An 18,703-nucleotide genomic window follows, 5' to 3' on the forward strand; every position below is an offset into this window, starting at 1 on the left:
AGTGTCAGCACACTGAGGAAGGAACCTGGAGCAGGTAAATGGAAAATGCTGGGATAATCAGGGGACAGTGGAGGCTCAGAACAAGAAAACAACGCCTTGGTCTTATTTGGTGCAATAGTTAAAAAAAAAAAATAAAGTGCTATCTGTGCATACCCAGGAGTGAGCACTAAACTTGTGAGCAGGATGGGCATAACAACAGGGGATAGGAATGGGCAATGGATAGACACAGGCTGGAAACAAGAAATTCCTAGCCACAAGATGGGCAGTGTGGAAGAGCTTCCTAGAAAGGGCTGAGAGGGAAAACCAGCCCAGCCCCAAACTGGGACCAGTGAGGTCCCAGCTCAAATCCAGTGTTGTACAGAAGGGCTTTACAAGAGTACAGGGAGGTGTTCATGGTTCATGGAGGTGCCAGACTGGAGCAGCTTCCTCAGGTGGAGGAATCCCTGCCTTGGGAGCTGGGGGCTCTCAGGGACCCTGTGGATGCTCTGCTGTGTTTCATTCCTAAGCTGAGTGGCATTGCTGGGCCACCAGGAGAGAGCTCTGGCAGCTCAGTGTTCAGGTGGGAACGTGTTTCTCTTCTGTTTAATGAACTGCCATGAGACAAAAAGGTGAGCACAGCTTCAAGTAACTCCATCACTCTGTGGGCTGGTACCTTGGTGTGCTGAGAGTGCTTCATCTAGAAAAAAACATGCCTTTTGCTTGCAGCCCAGGGTCCCATGTGCTCACCCACGTGTTGAGAAACAGCTTGCAGATCATTATCTGATTGGCATCCAGCCACTAAACTTCCAGTGACCTGCCTGCTGATATTATTTTGTGTGCTGTGTTCTCCTGACATAGCCTCGTTGAGCACGTTGTGTTGTTTTTGGAATAAATATGAGGGTAAACAGTAAAAACTGCAAACAGCTGCCAAGGATGGAGGTGAAACATAAACTTTGTGGCTGGTGTTGGAAATAGGATCTTTGGTCTGGCTGCCCTCTCTGGAAAGGGGCAGGCTTGCTTGAGCAGTGCCAAAACAAAGCACACTTGACCTTTGCCACCGCTGGGTACCAGCTCAGAAGGCATTGTATGCAGAATCTGGCTATTTTTGGATCTTGCCCCACAGAGAAAGTGCTGCAGGTGTGTGGCTTGGTGTATTTAGGAGGTATAGAGAGTTTCTGCAGTGGGCTAGGCCAGAGGTTGGTTTTACTATCCCAGCTCCAGCAGAACTAGTTGCTCTTCAGCAGTTGTGCCTAAACTGAGGAGTCTGATAGGCACTGACAGGACCTGTCTCCCATGAGTTAGTCTAATGTGCTTTTTAAATTGATCTCAACTTTTTGATTTAAACAAATCTAAACCTCTGCAGTGCACTGAAATGCAACACCAACCTAATGAGTGTCAGCCATCTCTAAAATCACAGGGAGCTGGGGCAGCCTTTTGTGTCACACAGGGCTCATCAGATGTAGGACTGGCAGCCAAAATAAATCAGCAGAGCAGGAATTTTGAAGCTTTTCATTCCAGATCTGCCACCAGCCATCTGGGTGACACTGGGAGAACCCTTCTGCACATCTGTTTTGTTCACTAATAAAAGGTGCAAAGTTGATGTTGCTCTCCGTGCCGGGCCCAGCAGAGCGCGGTTGGTTCTCGGGTGAAGCCTCCTGACTCTTTGCTGAACAGTGAGGATGTTAACCATGTGTTTTTTCTATGCTCATGTCCTGTTCTGGGTGGGGAAAGGTCTAACCTGGAAAATGCAGTGAGCAGAAGTGGCTGATTAGCAAATCCCTGTTGTGTCTGTGATGTGACAGCAAAAGGCAGATTGCTGCTGCTGACCTGTGCTCCTGTGGCATTGAGGGTGGCCAGGCAATAAAAGTAAAACTGTAAATTGCACAGTAGGCAGGAAAGGACAAGAAGGAGGTGTGATTTGGGAGTGCTTCTGTATTCCTGATGTTTCTCCAGTGTTTATGAACTGTTGATTTTCTTGCTTTGAGTGATGGGACCCTAGCAAAGAGTCTGGGGATTCCCTCCATGGCCTGGTGCCAGGGAGATCATGGAAGGTCAGCTCAGGTAAAGCCTCACTGGGGAGCTTGACAAGCACTGAAATACTGCTGAAATGGAAATTTCAGTGTTAGGGAGTTTGGGTGATTCTTTCTTCTGTTTGAAATATAGCTGTTGTTAGAGATGTTTCAGCCAGACCTGCTCGCCCTGGTCCCTGACATGGGAACAGCTAAAGCTTCACAGATCCCTTGCAAACCTTTCCACTTCCAGTTTAAATGAACTCATTATGTTTCAGCTTGGCAGCAATAAGAGGATCAACGGGGAAGAGGGGAAAATCTCAGAGTTAAAAGAGATTTCAAAAACACCTTAGGAAATGTTCCCAGCCAACCACAAACCCTCCCTGGGGATCCTATCCACATATTAGACCTCCAGCTGTGTATATCATACCGCTGAAAAAGGAAAACTTGGCCTCTGCAGTGCTTGGATGGAGAGCAGGCTGCTGTGGTGGAGTGCCAGAGAGCCTTGTCCTGTGCAGGAAAAGCTTCCCTGCTCAGGGCTAGGAAGCCTTTCAGGAAACTCATCAGAAAATACATGAGGTGGGGATGGTAATGCCTTCCCCAGGCATCATCCAAGGGCATGCTGCTTTATGGATTAATTCCTTCCCCGTGGCTGGGGCAAAAATATTCTGCTTTGCTGATCAATGGAGCCTTGCTGTGGGAAAAGCACAAAGTGTGTCCTGTTTTCATGGCCGTGGCACAGTGTCAGCAGTGTGTGCTTTGGGAAGAGTGTGTGCCCTGTGGGATCTGAGGCTCTGTCCCAGACACCTGCACAGTGGGCCAGGGAAAAGTCAGGTGTGGAAAGGGAAGAGGGAAAATGTGCTTCCCTGCCTGGCATGTGCCAGATCTCCTCGCACCAGGGTGTTCCTGCTCTGTTTTGGTGAACACTGGGCAGGGAACTTCTCCCATCCAGTCATTCTGTACAAGTGGAGATGCCTTTGGGTAGTGCTGGGGGATCAGATGCTGCTCTCAGTCTCAGCTCTAAATTATGGCATTGACAGCAAGCTGAAGTGACATCCCAGGTTTCAACCCAGCACTGGGATGGGTCAGATCCTCTGTCCCTCAATGCCTGAGCTGTATTCCACATTCAGGTCCCCTCCAAGGAGTCCAGACCTCTGAAGCTGTCTTATTTCCAGCTTGCACTGTTGCCCTAGAAATCAGCCAACCCTGTACATTTAGGGCTTCAGGTGGATTAAAGCAGTCAGCAGAAAAACTTCCTTTGATTTTGATTTGCTCTGGCTGAGCCAAATTATGATAGGGAAATTCTCAGCAGAGAGCTGAACAAAATCAGGGCTTTTGGAGGAAGGAGAGAGGCATTTAATGAAAATAATTTAGTTTTCTATAAAAGCTTTGTGGTTTGAGTCCCATAACATCAAGCTTGCAGGGTTTTTATTGGGGTTTGGAAGGGGTGGGGCTGTTTCTGGTGATGATGCTGAGCCTGGTGGAAAGGAGAGAAAGTATCTCAGTCTGTGCATGTGCAAGGCAGTCCCTTGGTTTGGTGCTGCTTTGCCATCTCATGAGTCACTTCATCCCCCTGCACCTCCGTGCTGCTCAGTGGAGTGACAAGGGTGATGCCTGTGCTTCGAGAGGATTAATCAGCTCTTTGCAGCAGTTTGGGAAATCTCATGGAAAGGAGCCTTAGAAGTGGAACAGATGGGTATTTGTGATCCAAATACTTGGTTGCTTCTTGCCCAATTCCAAATTTGCAGCTGCCAGCAACTGCTGTGTGCCATCCATCATTTTGGAGCTGATTTTGTGCAGGAATGTAGGGATGCACTAATCCTGGCCAGCAGCAGGCTGTTGCCCTCCTGGTTTGGTGACCCCAGCCTCCTTGCTGGGCTCTGTGTCAGCAGAGATGTGCTGGGTCACTCTGGTCGCTGCCTTCACAGGGCAGGTTTCTGTTGGTTATGTTAATTATCATAGAATCATGACATTGTTTGGTTGGAGGAGAGCTTTTTGGCTTTCAAAGAAAAGCTTTAAACAGCTTTTTGGCTGTTTTGGAGAACAGAGCAGGAGATTGCCAAGCACCGTGCTGTTATCATTGTTATCACCTTGTTTTCCCTGAGATGTCCCTGCATCTCACCTGTGTGACAGTGAAGTCTGCTGCTGCCCCCTGTGCTTTAGGAAATCCAGTTTAGCCACAGTGTGTAGCTAAAATGTCGTAGGGCTTTTCCTTCAAAAAGGAACTAAACACTTACTAAACATGTCTGAGCCAGGACCTGTTTGTTCACTGCTCTGTTCCTGTGTGGGATCTCATGGCTGCGCTCGCTGTGGTTTGTCCTCCACTTCCCTTGGTGGGGCTGAGAGGGGTGTACAGGCCAAGGAAGAGCCTTGGGTGTGGAGCTGTGAGTAGAGAGGTGCTGCTGTGCAGAGTGCCGTGCTGTGTGTGTGTGGCTGGGCAGGGCACGAAGAGCTGCTGGCTGCTGGGCCTGTGTGTGGCGCTTCTCCTCGGAGAGTGCTGGGGCGCTCTGCTGTCGCTCCAGCCATGGAGGGCCCTGCCATGCAGCAGGTTGTTAGCATGCACAGCCATGCCTTGCCTGGCTCTCAGCAATCCCCTTTTCCCAGACCACTGCAGCCCCAGGATTCACTGTTTCATGCCCAAGGTTTGTGCAGCAGCACAGCCCTGAGCTTGGCAGTGCATAGGGTTGTGATGTGCCCTCAGTCTCTGCAAACACCCAGAGTTTCCCCTGCCCTGCTGAAAGGACTTCCAGCTGCTCTGCACACACATTTCTGCATCTCCACTGCATCCTCACCCTGCTTCTGACCAGTAACCAGGCAGAGAGAGGTGCTGTGCTTTGGGTTTCTGCATGGCTGGAATGGTACCTGGGAATAACACCCTCAGAGACTGCACTGGGGTGCACAGGGTTCCTTAGCAGGTGTGCCCCTGAAATAGCTCATGCAAGGGAGATGAGAGGCCTTTTTAAGGCTGTTTGCAGATTATTGATGGCAGGGAAGTGTAACAGCTATGCAAAGGTTATGCCACCAAGGGAAACGTGGTATTTAGCTGTGTGATTGCCACTGAAATCCATTGCCCTTCTGGCTAAACCTCCCCAAAGCTCTTTGAAAGTGTCTGGCATGTGTTCCCTGAGTGTGACACAGCAGTGTATAGGTCAGCAGAGGAAATTAGCCTGGATCACTGTGTGTGGCTGAGGGAAGCCTCCTCCTGACAGGATGAATCACTGGGAGCAGCTCACAGCCTGGTTCTGCAGCTGGTTCTGGTGTGTCCCCTCTGTGTCCCTGCTCACATCCACGCTGGTTTGTGTCCCTCACTGGGTTGTCTGGCTGTTCTGTGCCTTTAGCAGCTCTCTGGCTCTGCATCTTCAGTGGTACAGTGCTTTTCTGTAGCCTGCTGAAATGCAAGGAGATGCTTACCATCCTCCCTAGCTTTGCTTTAAACCTATTCTGTCTCCTTGCAGCCATTAAAACTAAAAGCCACGTATTGTGCAAGTGGATTTTCTCTATATTAATGCTTTCAGGGACTCTGGGCCACTTTTTACTGCAGACTGTATGTGCATTGTTAGGAAGTGGAGTTGGACTGTGAATTTACAACATGAAATGGTTGAGGTTTAAGCATTTGCATTTTCCCTGTGGCTCAGGAAGGTCCCAGTCCTAGCTGAGGAGCAAGTTTCCATAGCAGATTGTAGGAATCAGCGCTGTCCTGCCCAGGTGTTTGTGCAGCAGGCAGCAAGGGATGGCTGCTGGTTTTAATGAGCTGCCCTCATGAGCTGTGTTGGGAATGGGTGGGATTGATGGATTTCCTGTAAGTCAGGGCACAGGCAGCAGCACACAGTAAATATTTGAGCCCAGCAGCTGGAGGTGGTCACTGCCCTGTGTGGGAGCCTGTTCTGGACCCAGTGGGGTGCAGGGGGGTCCCTCATCCCAGGAGTGCATCCAGAGCTGCCAGAGAAAGAAGGATGTGAGCTCATGGCTGTGGTCTTTGGGAATCTCTGGAATTTGCTCAGTGAGAAGCAACATGCAAAGGGGGGGGGGGTTCTTGTCCATGATGTGACCCCTCTGCCATTCCAGCCTCTGCAAAATGTGTGTCATGTCTGGCTTCCTCAGGATCAGCCCTTCACACAAAGGGACTTTCCTTGAGGATAGGAATGCCGCCTTCTTGTTTTTCCCTCTTGGAAGGCAAGGCAGGGTGGCAGGAGAAAGAACAGGGTGATGAGGTGGATGATATTTGGTGTAAAATGGAAGGTATTAGGTAAGGGCATTGATGGGAGAGCATCTCTGGGGTGCTCTTTTTCTGTCTGCAGCTGTAGCTGTAACATCAGCAGTGCCAGCTCCACCCTGACAAGCTGACCTTTCCATGACACAGGATTTTGCTGTGGAAAACAGAGCTAGGAGGGGCTGCAAGAGGAGAAATAGTTTAAAAGCCCCCACAGATTGCTGTGTCACGGTTCCCTTCCTGCTGGCTGGTGGCACCTCTGGAACCAGGACCACACACCTTCCCTCCTCCTCTGGCAGGTCTGAAGCTCTGGAGGGGCACCAGAGAGAGGTTCTGGGGTGCTCATCAAAGGAGAGGCTGGAGGCACTTCCCCTGAATGCTTCTCATTTGTTGCCTGGTAAATGTAGGCTCTTCCAGAATAATGAAGTTGTAAGTGTATCCTCTGGAATTGATTGAAAGACTGGTTCACCGTTTTAAGGTATTTAAAGACTTTAAAGACTCTCTCATTTGAAAGCATAATCTTATTTTAAGACTCTGGATATTACCAATGCAGTGCTTCCATTTAGGGAGGAAGGGGAGGAAAGGATATAATTGGGATGAAAAAGAAAATTAAAAAAGAGCCTAGTAGTACCTTAGTAAAACAGATGGTCCTTTCTCCAGCCACATGTAAAAGTGTTCTGTCTGTGTGGGGATTTAGATGTAATTACAGCTGCCCTTGGAGCTCCCTCTGATTGTTTGGAAGAACAAATTCTTGGGGGATCCACTGAAATGAAACCTTTCTTGTGTCCAGCTTTCTCTTGTCATGTGAGGGAGATGAAGGGGTTCCTCCTTCCTCTCTGCTTCTCCTTTCTTCCAGCAGACAGCAGTGAATGCTTTTTCCATGTTCACATAGAAAGTATATTAATGTTTGCATGTATAAAAGACATGAGAAACTTAAACCATCACTATTCTTTCACTTCTTCATTCTGATTGATCCTTTAAGGAGTGGTCTGGGGTACAGCTCATGGAGAGGAGTCCCACCTTTGGGACAGACCTTCCCAGCAGCCTGGTGTGGTCAAGCTCCAGGGAGCTGGCCTCATGCACATCATCATTTGGGAGCTCATAAGCATGAGGCATCCAGATGGCAGGAATGATGTGTGTATTGTAGCAAAACTAATGCTAAGGCCCAGTGGTAATGCAATGTTCCTTGGGTATCAGGAGCGATGTTCTCTTCTAAAATGGTAATAAAGGGCACATTTGCTTATTAGTAATGAATGTCAAGCCATTCACCATCATGAAAATATCCTATTCCCATGACTTTGATAAATAGCTGCTGAAGCTCATGAATTTTTAACAGTAGTCCTATATTTAGGGGCTTTCAGTTTCTGGGTGAGATGAAAGGCGCTTCGGAGATGGAGTTCTGGAAACGCCTCGTCTTCTGCAACCACTGGTACCTATTTAAAGCCAGTATTGTCTTTCTGATGTATGGCTAGTATGTTGACATTGATTGATGTGATTTTTATGCTGGAGATTGGGCTCTAAGCCTGCCTGTCACCATAAAGCAAAATGCATAACTGCAGAGGGACCTGCTGTGTACTTTGCTTCATCTGCATGAGCTGCGTGTTCACTTTTCCCCACAGTCACAGAATAAACTGAACCACTTCTTCTTCTGTGTAGGAACCAGCTAGGAGGAAAAGAGGAAGCAAAACTGAAATCTGGCAGTGGGACCCCGGAGGAAAGGGCAGGACCCAGCTCTGCCATGTGACACAGGACAGAGCAAAGCCTAGGTGTGGGTTTTCCCAGGATCTGGACCCTGATGGTGCTCGCTCTCTGGCTCGGTCCCATGAGCAGCACTGAGCTCCTCTGTCAGGGATGCTCCCCTGGACAAAATGAGAGTAAGAAGGAAGAGTGGCACTTTATAGATAATTACAAAGGAGACAAAAATCTCCCGAGCTCCCTGTGCAGTTCAGACGTGAGGTGTGGGGAACAGCAAGTGTGCACTCTGTCAGGGCTGTGCTGGAGAGCCAGAAGCCCCAGTTTCACTGACCTCAGCCCTCTGAGGGCACTGATTCCAAAGGGTGTTGTGACAGCCTTGCTGTGGGAGTCACATTGGTCCTTAGTCAGTGCTAATTGCTGGAAAGCAATTAGTTTGTTTAGACAAGGCCGTGGTGGTTCCCATCCATGGAAGATCTTGCTTGCTGCATCCTCTTCTTTCCACAGCCATCCCCAGTTCCCATCTCACTCTGCTCAGCAGAATGATGTGCAGTTGCCTGGACTCTTTTCAGAAATAATGTGTTTCATCCCATTTCTTGGGACAGCATGTGTCCCAGTCTTCTCTGAGATGGTCATTGCCAGGTGCATGATGAATGCATGCAACACTGAGAAAATTGTTGAAATCTCAGCCTGGAGTAAGGGAATTGCTGGTGGCAGGGTAATAAGTAGGCTGAGAAACCTCCCAGTTGAACCTGGACATTTTCAGCTACTGCATCACAGTGCAGTAAAACTGGAAAAATTGGATTTAAAATTGGATTAAATAATGTCCAGACCATGAGCAGGTAACTCTGAGGAGCCTGTCAGGGTGTGCAGTTGGTGTGAGCTGAGGGTCTGAGCTACGCTTGGAGGAGCAGAGGGGTGTTCAGAAATACCAATGAACTGCAGAAGGAGCTCGAGAAGATGTGGTGATGCTCAAAGGGCACAAGTAAGAGCCCTGTGCTGTGGGTTTCAGCCAGCCAGAGAGCTGACTGCAGCTCTCTTCCAGAAGAGCTGGGCTTGTGGCTGATCCCAAGCCAAGCTGAAGCCAGAGATGTTGGGATGCCTTGGAAAAGGCTGGCTGTCATCCTGAGAGCTTTGTCACCTGGAAATCCTTCCCATGCTAATGTTTACACCCCCAAGAATTCCCTTCTAATGTACTTTTATTGCTCTATCAAAGTAAAGAATTGCTCTAATTTCCTTTTATAGATGCTTTAGGTAGGTGTAGCATTTTAACCTTGCAATCTTGGAATGGAAATTTTCTCTGCCAGTTTTATATGCAAAGAGCTAAATGATGGATGTCTGAAGTATGGAACTGTCTCTGATTTGCTAAATATAATTTTCATAAGATTTAAGTGCCTGAGCACTTTAAACACCTTGTGTTGGGATGGAAATGGGAAAGGAAAATTGCTTCTGTTGTGGCTGAGAGGGGAAGGGACCAGATCCTCTGGGTGTCATTTAAGCTTAAATGGAAAGTCCTAACACGCTCTGGGTCCTGTCCTGTGCTCCCCAGGGTGTCAGGACAGGGGCTCCCTGTCATGGCAGGGCTGCCCTGCCTTTTCAACCAACTCTGGCCCTCTAGAGGAGACAGGCCATGTGTCCTCATTATCCAGAACTAATCTCCAAATGATGGTAAACACTGATTATATCAAAGTAAGAAAATAGTTAATGGGATGCCTAATGTAAAATAGCAGAGATTGTAATAGCTTTAAGCATTTATACATTCAATGGAGCTTAAAGCATATTAGAGCTGCTCCACAGATGAGCCTGGACAGTTCAAATGTTGAAATTCATTTGCAGGCAGTAAATCCCTGCCCTGATCGCTTTGGGGGAGGCCTGGAGCAGAGCCTGCTTTGCCAGGAGGGCAGTGCTGGCTTGGGAGCTGCACTCCGTGACCTGTGAGGGCTTTTCCAGCCCAAAGAGTTCTGTGACTCCAGGATCTCTGTCCCACTCACATCCTCCTCTGGTCCAAGGTGCTGTCCCTGTGCCACATTCCAGGTGCTCACAGTGGCATTGCCCTGCTGCTCGCCAAAGCCAGCCCACGTTGAAGCTGCCTTTATTCCTGGACCACGTGTTTAAGCCACAACTTTAAACATGTTTCTGGCAAAATCCAAAAGTTTGGTTCTTTGCAGGAGGCTGTTTTGGTGTTTGGTTGGTTTTTTTTTTTTTTGTATGCTCCAATCCAGGTTCCCAGCTACCCCTGTAATGGGGCTAAGACTGAAGCAGACAGGGGAATTTGCTCCCCTCCTTTGAGCTCATGGCACCCCTGCATCCAGTACTTGGGATGCTGAGAGATTAAAAAGTCCCTCTCTTTTTCCCCTTCCCAGAAAAGAAGAGAGGTGCCAGCAGCATCTCTTCCTTTCCAGGTGGCTTTATAGAAGTGCTTCTTGTAAAGTTGCCTTTTTTGGTTAGCCTGCCCCTGGATATGAACACAATATAAATATTTGTTACCCAAAATAAAGCTAATGAAAGAGGGACTGTATTCCGTTCCAAATCAAAAGAAGTCTGGGAACTCCAGAATAGCTGTAATTAAGCCAGTAAATTATTAGGAATTTCTGGCAGTTCGTGTGAGGACAGGAACCAGCCAGGGATTTGTTCTTTTCTTGCTTGGCTTTTGTTCTTCTTGTTTGGTTTTGCTAAGAGCCTTCCTTGTACCAGCTATTTCAGCCCAGAGTGCATGGCTGATAATGGATCACTTTGCAGAAGCATTTGTCAAGGGTAACATCTTGATCCAACACCAGCTGTGCTCAGGTCTGTAAAAGTTGTACCACTGGCACTTGTGCTGATAGCTCCCTGTGCTGCCTCTCACAGGGAGCAATTGCTGCTCAGGATGGGGCACAGAGCAGAGCAAAATCTACTGCAGAACCCAGAAAGGTTGGAAGGGACTTTAAAACCTGTACAGTGGCACCCCCTGCCATGGACAGGGACACCTGGCACTATCCCAGGGTGCTCCAAGCTCCATTTAACCTGGCCTTGGACACTTACAGGGATCCAGGGGCAGCCACAGCTTCTCTGGGCAGCCTGTTCCAGGGCCTCCTCATCCTCACAGGGAAGAATTTCTTCCTGCTATCCAATCTACCCCTGCCCTCTGTCAGTTTAAGCAGACATTTGTATATATATATATATATATATAAAATATATATGAATATATATATATGAATAAAAAAATAGAAAAATATATAAGCAGCTTATATCTATATTATATATATATAATATATAAATATATTTATGCAATATATAAAATATATATTTACACATATACACATATATAGTGTACATATTATATATATAATATAATATATACTATATATATAAAATATATACAACTATATAAAAATATAGATAAAATATATATTTACACTTATACATATATATTTATATATAGTGTATATATTTATATATATATAATATAATATATACTATATATATTTATATATATATATAAAAGCAGCTTAACTATAGCATGATCAAGTGAAACACAGGAATATAAAAGCTCAAAGATCCTGGTAAACAATTGCCAGATTCTTGCTGTGACAGAAATTAGTTCCTGTACTGAACAAAGGAAAGTATACCCTTCTCTTTAAAGGTCACTTGCTGCTGTTATTTGACTTAAACTCTCTCTGAACCATATGCTGTTGCATATTATTTATTATTTATTATTTCTGATTTCTCCCCCATTTTTGCTGAGATATATGTGCTTGTTATCCTTGGATCTCGATGCACCTCTGACCTTGCAAGCAACTCATTTGCACTGAAGCCAAGGCAGAACCTTTTTGACTTCACAAGGGCTCTGCTTGTGTTTAGGGGTTTGTTCCTTCAAGGCTGTGCTTCCTGCAGTGGAGGAAAGCATCAGGAGAGTGTGTGTGCAGCTGGCATAGGGAAAGAGCCCCATGATGGAGCAGGGCTTGAGTCTGGGGGCACAGTGTGACCCAGCACACAGCCAGGAGAGTGTAGAGAAAAAGGGGAGCACACAGTATGGAGTGTGCAGGGGCTGGGCTGTTCACATGCTTCTTTCAAAGGAGATGCATTTTGCAAGCTCTGAACATGTTAAATTCTGGAGAATTATCAGCCAGGTGTGTATGGAATGACAAGCTGCTCAGATTTTGGGGAGACCCACAGAACAGAACCATGCATGCTGTGGCTGTGTGCATGTTCATTCACAGCCAGGTAAAACAGCCCTCCAGCCTGGCCAGAGCTGCCCTTCCTGGACTTGGTGCTGTGAGGCAGCAGTGGAGCTGCTCCACTCCTGTGGGAGTGGAGGGCCCTGGGAGCTGCTCTGGCAGCTGTTTCCAGGCTGTGATTTCTCTCCAGTGCTTCCTCCAGAGTAGCAGGGAGTAATGTTTGTTCTCACTTCCCATGCAAATGAGCTGCCAGTTCTGAATTCCTCGTGGTGCACAGGGTTCACCATCTCGTATTCCTCCATCTCCTCCCTCCTTTCTTCCCCCAGCCCAGGCATAAGTTGCTCAATAGAAACTCAGACCTGTCCCATTCTGTTCACACCACACCTGCTCTGTCTGGCTCATCCCTGTGAACAGGTACCTGGCCAGCCTCAGTAGCTCCAGCAGGGGTGAAGCTCCCACTCTTCTGCCTCTTGCTGCCACCTCTGTTGGGTGCCTGTCCCCCCAGGGGTCAGGCACAGAGCCTGGAAAAGCCCCTGCAAGGCATGGGATGGTTCCTCTGGGCATGCTGCATGATTTACTGTGGGCTCTGAGCCCCTTGCTGCTTCAGCTGCTGCTTTGCAGCAAAGTGGAGACAGGAGTGAAACATTAGCAAAATGTTTTATTATTGATGTATCACCATAGTTTGGCTCTCTTTGCATTTTGGCTTATGCCACTGCAATCCAAACACCCTTTTCACTTAGTAGAGAGTAAAACATTATTATATATATTTATAAATGAAGGTACTGGCCCTCCCTTCAGGGAGAATTTGACTGACCTCATTGATTTTAAAGGCAGCTAAGGTGTTCACAGTCCCTTACCTGTGCTGTGTGATTAATGTTGCTCCCCCTGGGAGCAGGGTTTGGTGGGCTGTGTGTGTGTGCCTGAGCTGGTCTCCAGGCAGTGGCAGCTCTGATGCTGCACAGATCCAGCAGTTCCTGAGCCCTCTCACCTCCTGGCTGGTCCCTGCTCCCTGTGAGGGACAGACAGACAGCAGGGAGGACAGCTGGTGCTGTCCAGGGGTGCTGCTGGGGGTCAGGGAGCTGGGTGAAACACTCTGCAGGCAGGTGCTGAATGTGGTATTGTTGTTTACCCTGAACACAGCAGCAATCTTGAGCTTGAGTTTAAAACAATGGTTCTGAGTGTACAGGGAGAAAGGTGACTAATTGCTTTAAAGTTTACTTTTCTTTCCCTGTGTAAAAAGCTATCAGCCTGGATGCAAAAGACATTGTCTGGGTTCACATCACAAGGTCTGCTCCACTAACATCTGTCCCTCATAGGTGACAACAGCAGAATTCACAGGGAAAGAATTGTGGGGACAGCATGAGAAAATGAACCAAGGCTGTAAATATGAGTTTTCTGTGCTTGTAACTCACTGAATGAACATCTTTCATTTCTTAAAGCTGTGGGAGATTTCCCAAGGGTTTTCTTGTCCTCAGAATAGAAACACTGGCTAGCAATATAAAAACTTCTTAAAAGAGTAAGTGGATGTCTCAGCATTTGTAACTATGGATCCAGTACAGTGCTGGATTTTTGGAAAAGTAATCCTTTTGAAGAGGTGGGAACATTAAATGTGAGAGGGAAAGGAGGAGCTGGGAAGAGGGTTCTGAAAAGTGCCACCCCCAAGGAGTGGTACAGCAGCACCTTCCCTGCACACCTGGCCTGGGCAGAGACAGGTTTGTGTTGTGCCAGCCAGTGCAGAACCTTCTGTAAGTCACCTGTGGCCTGGCCTGAATAGGGTTCCAGTTTTACAGAATTGCACGCTGACTGAGAATAACAGGACAAGAATTAATTCCAGCTCATTGTATTATGACCAAAATAATTTTCTCTTGGCGGGTGTAGATCCAGACTTTTCCTCTGAATCTGGCCATACCCTTTTGATGGTGTCTCCAAAAGGTGTGGGGTCCCTGTGCTGCACAGCAGCCTGTCAGAACACCTGGGGTCAAGTGCAAAAGAGCACAGCTTCTCACACCTAATGCTCATCTGTTCCTGCAATGTTCAGCTCCTTTTCCAAGGCCAATCCATACCTTGCTAATGGCCATCTAATTCCAGTTATGTGAATAATCCTTATATTCATTCACAGTTCTCCAAGTTGCCCTCGTGCAAGGTAGAACTGCACCCCTGGAAGGAGTGTTGTTCAGCCCTTGGTTTTCTGGGAATGTGGCCCTCAGGAACTGAAAACTGAGACTGAGTTGTGTATGTCCAAGGGCTGGAACCCCCTGGGAATGCCCTGGGAATTGTGCCTGATGCCCACAATGCAGGAGGTTACTGGGGAGGTGCTAAGCTCTGTGAAGATCCTGGCCCTTCTGCTGCTCCAATCTGATACCTGCCAAGTCTGCAGGACCAGAGTGGATTATCAGGCAGAAGTCTTTTATTCTTTGAGTTTAGGTTCATTGGCAGGGTGGTTGGGGTTTTTTCTGTGCAATCAAAATAAACCTGGCAAAATCTGCACCTATTTTCTGACAAAGGCTGGGGACTCTTTTAGTGAAATAACAAACTGTCTGGGCTTTTATAATCCACTAAATAGGGCAGCTGTTGTTGGAGTGGTGTTCCAGCAGCACCCTTTATTTCTTCTTAGAAAGGAGCTCCTGTGTTTTGCAAAGCTCTCCTCTTATCTGTACTCATCTGCACCTGATGCAGCTAATAAAAATGCAGCAGATTTCAAATTTGCATACATTAGTTTATAATTGTACGTTTCCCAGTGTAACCCACTGAATGTGTTTGTGTTGGGGACAATGTCGTGGAGGATGTGCTGATGGACATTTTGGATTTTCTCTGAAAAGCAGGTGCATTTCCTGCCAGTGTGGGGTGGGAACCTGAACCTGAGGGAGCACTGGGCATTTCTGCTGTGCACAGGAAGGAGGGCCAGGATTCCCAGCCACTACACTAGAGACAGCTTATGCTATTTTTGTACTGGTTTTTCCCCATATGCCTTTACCTTAGGTGCACCTCAGGCTCCTTGAACCTCCCAGAGACTCTTGATAAAGGGATTGTGTTTTTATCATCTGTCTGTAATGAATGTAAAGTCTCAGAGGCAGCTGCAGGAGGAGGGGAAGCACACACACGTGTATTGGCAAACCACTTTGCATATTGCTGCAGGCAGACCTCCCTGTGTTTCCTTTGGTCAGGAGTTTTTCTTAAAGCTCTGAGGGAAACACTGGATTTTGACATAATGATGTTTTGCTGAGGAAGGACGAATCCTTTCCACCTGCTTTACCTTTGTTGTCTCTCAGCTTCCACAGTGTTTTGTGTTGCTTGTTGGGGTTTTCCTCCTGTCCTGTCCTTGAGCTGGTACCTCTCTGACTAATTCCTTAGGCTGCACACCTAACAAAGGTGTTCCTGGCAACCTTTGGCAGCTCTAACACAGCAGATGTGCTGGGGTGGGAGGGGAAGGCAGCCTGGCAGGACTAGTTCTGCCTTGGAAGGAAGGAATCACAGCTCCTGGAAGTGGTCACAGCTCCTGGTGGGTGAGCTCTGACTGGTGATGAAAAGTCACAGGCATTGCTGGTTCCCATAAAGGAGAAGGATATTGCCGTGTTCCTCTGTTGTGGATATTTTAAAGATGCTTCTGCTAGTTTGTTAGGACTCCTTATAGAATTTTCCAATCCATAGGAATACAATTAACAGCCATAACCTGAGCCTTTGGGTAAAAGACTGTATGTAAAAAAGAGTTTTTTCCTCCTCTGGTGCAGTGCCTGGGTAGAGCTGTTGCTTGCATGAGGAACAAAATTAAAATGCAGCTGCCTTTTGCTCAGTTATTGCTTCAGAGGCAGCAAAACCAGGAGAGTGAGCTGGATTGTTTTTCCATTTAATCTTCTGTGCAATTGCTAATTAAGTCCCTATTGCTGGAGCTTTATTAATGCTAAAGATGTGAAAAGCAGAAAGAGCCTGCTAAAGATGTGAAAGGCAGTTTGATTTTTTCCAGCTGATGGCTGAGTGTGAAGAACTGACCATTAGAAGAAAGCTGTTGTTTCAAAATCTGGAATTACTGAGAAGCACTTGAATGTTAGAGCATCGTCCTCACACTGGCTTTTTGATTTATAACCCAAAGCCATTCCTGCAGCCTAATTAACAGGCTGTTCTTAAGACATTCATAATCCAATTAACATCCAGAGCAGTAATAAGGCATTTGAGCAAATGGAGGGAAGTTGTCTTTCAGTGACTTGCAACAGTGCATTTGCAGCAAAGGCTGTGAAGTGCTTGCTGTGCTCCTCTCCGTGGTTCTGTGCATTGTTGGGCAGTGGGAAGAGAGCTGCCAGCCCCTCCAGGAGATACTGCACCTGCTCTGACTGCTTCCCTCAAGGAAGGAGCCATGCTGTGCTCTAGGGGAGCATCTGTGGGTCGCAGGGTGGTGCTGGCCACAGCAGGAAACGGCACAGTAGAATTTGGGGAAGGTGGCGCCTGAGGACAAGGTAAGCTGAGCCCCAGGGAGGTGAGGCAGAGCCTCTGGCAGGTGGCTGCAAGGCTGGGTTGGGCAGCCTCTCTCTGTGCTACTGAGCAGCTCGTGGGGTGGGTGTGAGGAGCTGATTAAACATCTGAGCTTTCTTTCCCCCTCTCCCTGCTTTTTGCAGCTCTCCATGAGTTCCCCAATGACATCTTCACGAACGAGGACAGGAGACATGGAGCTGTTGTCCTGCACGTCCTCTGTGTAAGTGTTGTGACTTTGCCTTTCTTCTCCTGCTGGCATGGACAGGGCCCGGTGTGCTCAAGAGCTCTGATTGAAGTTATTTTCTCTTTGGTGCATTTTCATCTCCTGTATGGACTGTGAAGTCAGGGATGTGATGTTTTTTTTCTTCTTGGGATCTTCTGATATAAAGGAGTCAATAATGGAAGGATGGTTTAAACTGGCTTCCCGTTTTCATTTTTTCTGTAGACACCATCAGAATGTCAGGCCACAGTAAAAAGAAAGTTGTCTCTGAAAATGGGACAGTTTGGCATCTTTAAGATGAAAACTAAATGTCAGAGAGCTAAAAGATACAGGAGTTCTGCAAGAAGTAACTCTGGAACACGCTGAAGTTTATGGGATAGAATAATTGACATAGAAATATCCATGGCATTACATGGATTGGAAAGTTTGCTTTATCAGCTCTTTGAGTTACATTAGAGGCATTCTTAAGCTGGCCAAGAAAATACCTGCTCCTAATGAATGTTTAGAAGCTTTTAACAATTTTTAGTCAGCTTAAATGAGCAGTCACCATTAGCTGTGAGAAGTGATTCATGATTTCTTTTTGAGCATAAATTAGATTGTATTGTGTATTTTAATATGAGCCCTCTGTGTAAGGATTTTATTTTGGCTAAATAGCTGCAGAAATTTGTTGAGTAACGTTGCTATTGACCGTGCCTGGCAAGTTCAAGAATCTCAAGTTTCCATGGGAACACCGAGCTTTGAAATGTTTTGGAAACTGAGCACTGGACCCGAGCTGGATTTTACATCACCAACAAGAATACTCCTAAAAATTCATATATTAATTCAGTTGTGAATGTGCCTTTAACATGTACCAAAACGGAGTCTGGAGGACTGAACTGTCTAGTTCAGAATAAAGAGAAAAATCTGTTTTTAATGAGAAGCAGAAAAGCATCCACTGTCCCAGCAGAAATGTACTCAGTTTCTTCCCTGCTAGCAAACAGCAAGGCAGCTCCCTCAATCCATTGTTCCATGGGTGCTCCATTGTTCTCTGCAGCAGTTTGGTGGACTTAGGAAAATTTACTGACCACTCTTTGTCTTGTGGTCCTTGAGGTGCAGGACCTGGCTGGATTCATCCTCTCTAATACTGGGATAGCTGGAGACAGCCTCTTGTCAAAGAAAAAATTGATGCTCAGAGAAAACAGAGCACTGTTGGCATTTAGCAACCTGCCTCTAGTCTGGGTTGGAAGGGGTGCTCTTTGTACTGGGGTAATGAACCTCCAGTTCTGTTTTTTACCTCCCAGAAATAGTTACCAAACGTGTGATGAAATCAGAGCAGAAGCAGAAATGCACTTTTTTGGGGGAAGGAGGATACAGACACAGAGTTTTTTTGCCTCCACTGAGGTTTCTTCATGGGTTTGAGGAAACTGGACTGTAAAAGGAGCTCTGTAATGGTAGGGAGAACAATGCAGTGGTGATTAGAGGTCATGACAATGCTTCTCATGTTAGTGACCTCCCCTTAAACAGTTTCTATTCATTTCAGTAAAAATGTTGTTCTCTGCCCCTTTGCCTGTACTTTCATGTTTAATTCTGAAAGACATCAAGGCAAAGCTGGTTTGCCAGAAGCCAGAGGAATGGGGCAAAAGCTATCACTGGGACCCTGGGGAAGAGCAGGAGGCTTCCCAGGGCATCTTCTCCCTGTTGTTTAATAAAAAGGGAAAAGAGACCCCAGCAAATCGTCACAGTGGGGCTGTGTCAATTGCTAAACATGATCTGATAACTTCACAAAGATGAAAGTTAATCTCTAAACACTTGAAAAATCTAGGAAAAACTGGGTAGGTCAGCAAATTTTAGGTCTGACCTGAAAATACTTTGGTTTGAAGGAGAAGTGGGCCACTGAAGGCGTATTATTACAGGTTGGAGTCATGCTGTTTAATTTCTCCTGGATACTTTTTCAGAGCTCAGCAGCTGACTGCTTCACTGCCATTCATGATTT

General features: G+C 46.8%; 1 protein-coding gene across 2 annotated transcripts in view; it reads left to right on the top strand.

Moving 5' to 3' along the window:
* The window catches only part of SLC24A3 (solute carrier family 24 member 3), a 111,530-nt gene that overhangs the window by 37,477 nt on the left and 55,350 nt on the right, over positions 1-18,703 (top strand). For both annotated transcript variants that reach the window (XM_036380519.2, XM_036380520.2), the window contains exon 3: positions 16,655-16,731. The gene's annotated coding sequence lies outside the window, so the exon portion shown is untranslated. The remainder of the gene's footprint in view (positions 1-16,654; positions 16,732-18,703) is intronic.

The sequence above is a fragment of the Molothrus ater genome, chromosome 3, assembly GCF_012460135.2.
Source record: "Molothrus ater isolate BHLD 08-10-18 breed brown headed cowbird chromosome 3, BPBGC_Mater_1.1, whole genome shotgun sequence".
NCBI classification, from domain to species: domain Eukaryota; kingdom Metazoa; phylum Chordata; class Aves; order Passeriformes; family Icteridae; genus Molothrus; species Molothrus ater.